The sequence below is a fragment of the Lates calcarifer genome, linkage group LG20 (genome assembly GCF_001640805.2).
Source record: "Lates calcarifer isolate ASB-BC8 linkage group LG20, TLL_Latcal_v3, whole genome shotgun sequence".
Taxonomy (NCBI): Eukaryota; Metazoa; Chordata; class Actinopteri; family Centropomidae; genus Lates; species Lates calcarifer.
Window position 1 is genome coordinate 17,658,623 of NC_066852.1, and position 5,262 is coordinate 17,663,884.

The window sequence follows — 5,262 nt, forward strand, 5'->3', positions numbered from 1 at the left end:
CTGCCATAATTAGCTTCTAGATTGGATGTTATACATTGGCTAATTTGTTACCCTGAGGACAAAGTCAAACCTTGCTGATTCATGTTTTTATGCTCTCCTTTGGTTGAAATATATGAACTGTATATCTATAAAACTAGTGATTTTCAATTATTGTGACACATGACCATTTATATGAGGTGTTTTCTGATGTGACAACACTTTGGCACTTTGTCAGCCTGTTAGTGTCAGGCTGTTAGAGAATATAACCTTTGAATACTTGTTTTCCTTCTTCCTCTGACTTTTATGTTCAGTAAAAGTCTCTAAATTGCATTTTATCTCTTTCATTCTCTCCAAAAAGCATAGGTGATGAAGCAAACTTCTACTGTGAGAAGAAATAATGGAGTTTTCGAAAGAAAAGAAAGAAAGAAAACATTTCACATAACTCAGAGAAATAACACTGCAGGGCAAGTCTAATTAAGGCTACACTATTTTAAAGTCACTTCTTTTGAGGTGTGAGGGGCACACCATCAATGACTTTTTAATTTGTTTCAAGCAGAGCAAATTGTGCTGATGACCTCTGTGACTGTACAAAGACGGAAGGTGGGTCTGTGTTTTACTGCCCGGACTACCAGTTACCAATCTTGTCTTTTATGTGACCCAAAGGAGTAAGCCTGGTCACAAGAGTCTGTGTTTAGTGGTCATCAAATGACTGGTTATCTATAGTGGGAGAAATTAGGAACACAATGAAAGATGAGAGTGTAGGATGCTGGAGGTCACCTTTTCTTTCATAAGCCTTGTTACAACAGGAAATTATACTAGGCCTGATGTGGCCTGAAGTCATTTTCTTTCCATTAGGACTGGTCAGACAGAACCACAAAAAGTGTCACTTCATTCAATGAAATGCAAATTTTGCTAAATGAAGTAGTTTGTTCACATCATCAATCATTCATTTCAACATTTTGCTTGTATTTCGTCTTTCATAGTGTCTTCCTGAAGCAGAGAAATAATACCAAGTAAATCATTTGTAACTGTTGTTGCAAAAAGTCTCAACACTGAAATGGGTCTATCATGCACAAAGAGAATGTTTTACATTTGCTTCAAGAGGATGACTGTTCAGTGAAAAGTTTACAAAGGCCCAGAAGCACAAATTATTTTTTGATTTCACAAGTCTACTGACATTGTGTGTCTTTCTTTCAAAGTCAGAACTTCAGAGAGAAAAAGAATGACATACTATAGATCAAGCACTGACAGATCAAGCAGTAAATGAACTTGGCAGGAAAGAAAAAACAATAAAGATAACATAGAATACGTAATGATATTGTGGCACAATGAAGACACATAAGCCAAGAAAAATGATGATACAGCCTGGTTTGCTTTGAAAATAATTAGTTTTGTGTTTGATTGAGAGTTTTGGGGTTTGTCCAATGCATTGTTGGAGCAACCATGTCTCCTAGAAATTACATTTACAATACCACTAAATTATTTTGCCATTTATATTTGATGAAACACAGACTAATTGTTACAGAGATTTATATACAAGTAATTTCTAAAAACAAGTATGTTTTGAAGGGAATACATAACTTTTTCTATTAATGTAGATTATTTACATATTTGTCAAGAATGTTGACACTCAGCGTAATAGTAAAACTGCATAACTGTCACATCAGATTTCACATCTGCAGTCCTGTCTGTGGTAAGGTTTAGGCAATAGAAGCACTCTGGTTAAGGTTAGGGAAAGACCATGGTTTTGCTTCAGCGTAAATACACGTGTCTGAAATCACTTTTCTGTACTGAAGTAGACTATGATCTTTGCTTAACCTTAACCAGGGGCTGTGAGTGACAAAACATAACCAGGTTTACTAGTGCTGTTGTCACCACAAGTAGATACTGTACTGCAAGATCAAACCCCATAACCCATTTGTAATTATGTTTCCTACAAGTAGGTCTATTTGCTGTTGTGAATTAGTTGGATATAAACAGAATTTCTAGGGAGACAAGGATGTATAGTGTAGAAACTTTAAGTCTGCTGTTTTCTTTTGGTCTGTTGCATGTCATCTTACATGACTGACCGAAAAAATAATGTTTTGTCTGCAATAAAGCCTGTGGCAACAAAGCTACTGCAGCAGCCTATATTTACTAAGAAAGAAGCTCTTGATGGTTGAGTGCTCTGTGGCTGAAAGTGGATGAGCAAAGAATATCTGCTAAATGCACATACTCTTTCAATGAAGCCTACATAATAAATATAATAATACATAAATAAATAAAATACATATCCTCTTCCACTCTCTTGATGGTAAAAGATCATTTTTTACTGTCTACCTGAAGAAACAAACAAATACAATTATTCTGTATTTGAATCATTTTTTGGTTCTTTTGTGTATAAGCGAGGAGATGCTATAAACATCTGCTGTTACATGCTTACAGGAAGTGCTACCCTGTCATTGTGACTAAGGCCCTCCCGGTACTGCCTACCTAAACAACCCGGGATGGATGTGACAGATCCCATTAAAATCCATAGATCCCTTAAGTAGTTCTCCACCTCAGCCCTCCGAGAACTGCAACTATGGCCCCTTTGCATTTTAAATGCTACTACGAATGCGTAATGCTTTAGAAATATTTCAATAGGGCTAACCCATAAATGTGGGCTCTGATTCAATTTTCTGACAATCCACACGAGGGATTTACTCTGTGTAAGACATCTTGTTGAAAGCTTTTCTCCTGACTTCTCATTTCAGACTCCCATGACACCCCGGAGAACAAACACAATATAGTTTTACAATTCAAGCTAGACACTAAAATTGGAAGATGAGTCAAGGCGGGAGACTGTTTTCTCTTATTCCTCATGTTTTGGGGCACATGAAAGACTTTATTGCAGTGCTTCAGTTTCCTGTATTGTTTCTCCATCTGCATTTGTCCCAGTGCATTCTGTCTGAGCTTGCCTCTATAGGAAATGTTATGCTGTCATTGTGAATAAGGATTATAATTGCAACAACAGCATTTCTGTGATGGATATTTCAGTATTGTTTGACAATAAAACAGAAGCCTCCTGCTGTTTCATGGTTTCATAACAGTAAAAAATAGGACACTGGCACTGTAACAGGTTCAGGAATGATTCTTTCAAGATGCTCAGGTCCAGAAATGTTCATTTAAACTCATGTAATGACTGTGTTCCTGTGACGTGTTATGTTATCTCCCACTATTACATTGCAGTTCCATGTGCTGCTCATTGGTTTTGGCTGACTGTGTTCATTTTAAACACCTGGCCTATGATCACAAACACCTGTTATTTTATAGGAAACACCTGTGTTTGTTTGTTCTTCTTTTTTTTATGTACAGGATTAAGTATTCATTACTTTGGCAGGGTTGAGATAGTTGTTTGAAGAAAACTAAAAATAGCTAAATCATTTGGCTATGTTCAACTGATTTGGCTTCAGTCTAAAACCACTCCAAATTAAATAAATTAAATATGATGATGAGAAGAAGAGAAATTACAAGAAATCAGAGTTCAATCTGAATTTTACTCATGTTTCATGGCTCCATCTTGGTTTATTTGTATTTTTTCTGTTCCTGTCCGTTCTAACATTCCCTTTCATTCCACACCCATTCCCTTCCTGTCCTGACCTTTCCCCACCTCTCACTTTATATACACCTACCCTCCAGCTTCACTCATTTGCCAGATAATCTGTTGTACCTCATAGCCTAAAGGTGCAGTCAGACTGAATATCATGATGGAGGATTAGTTGTATTTGCTTCCATTTGCAGAATGGCCCCATCTCTTTCACTTCCTGTAGAGTTAAATCTCATTCAGTTTTGACATGTGAAATTGTGAGGCTCTCTAATGTCCAGCCAGTTTGAGAGAAGGGTTGGTTGACCTCTCATTGGTGAAATAATATAACCAGCAGAGGAGAAGGGATGCTTGGTTACAGTAAGTGCACGGACAGTGCCAGAGGTTAATGACAGTGAAGTGGACAGTAAGAGGCTGTAATTTGCAGCTTTGTGGACTGTTGTTTTTAGCCGGCTAGTCATGCTAGCTCCTGCTTGCAACCCTAGCCTATTTCCTGTCCCACTTGCTTTTTGTGCTCAGGAAAATACAGCCTGACTATCCCTAAGTGCTTCAGGCCTTGCATGCTGCTCATTTTTGCCCTGTTCATTTTTGCTGACTGCTTACATGCTGTCAATTTCACCTCTGAACAAAGACCTCACCTGCTTTGCCTCTGCACCCAGCTTGTGGGTCCCCAAAACATTTACCAGATTTTTCACAATGGACATTTTGAATTGTTGTAGTAGAAAAAGCACCACGGTTGCTAGTAACATTCCGATATAGTTATATGCCTTCACCATACCAGGACACTGAAACTGAACCTGCTAAATGGAGTTCAGCCATCATTAATTTTATTATTCATGACAGTGAAAAAGACCTATTTACATTTGCAAATACATTTTAAAAAATGTCACAGAAACTTTCGTCTAAAGTGCATACTTCTAAAATTCTTTTAAAGTAAGTTGGAGAAATTAATTCTATTGAAAACCTAAATGGGGCCTTGAAATAGGGATTTATTTTACAAATAAAAGAGAGTGTACAAAGAAAATCAAATTTCATTATCTCTTTAGACTGTAGGTACAGTAAGGAAAAAAGTTTCATCACATTTATCTGTCTTATACTAGGCCTAATCCATATCATGCACTCCTTTTCTCTGTCCTTTGCAGCCCTAATTATTTCCCCTATAATCTTTTGGGCTGCAAAGTCTCACAGAGCTTTATCAGATCAACCCTGGTGCTTTTCCATTCCAAAATACCGATCTATACAAGGGGTCTGTGTCTAGATCACCGCCCACCATCTATTGTCCAACACTGATAGGCAGTTGATACTGTAGACACAGTGATGGAAAGCTTAGTGAGGTCCTTGAATGGATGCTCCAGTATAGCTGGAAAAATCTGGAAGCAAACGGCTGGTCACCACACTATTTATTTGCTTATGTGCACAATAGAAAACAATTGGTTGTGTAGTATCTTGAGGGGGTCATGATGACATTGGACAAGGAAATATTTTATTTAAGTTATTTTAGATGCAGCCATAAACCTTTACAGTTTTTTAACAGTCCATTTCAATCAAATACAGTGTTCATGCATTTTTATGGTCTCTGTACACAGGGATATGATCAGATTCATAGAAAAAACTGTTTTATTATTTGACTTTGTTTCGGTTTTCATACTTAAAATAGCTCCTTCAAGATAATACCAGTAATATGAATGAGATACATAAAATGCTACAGAACCAATATA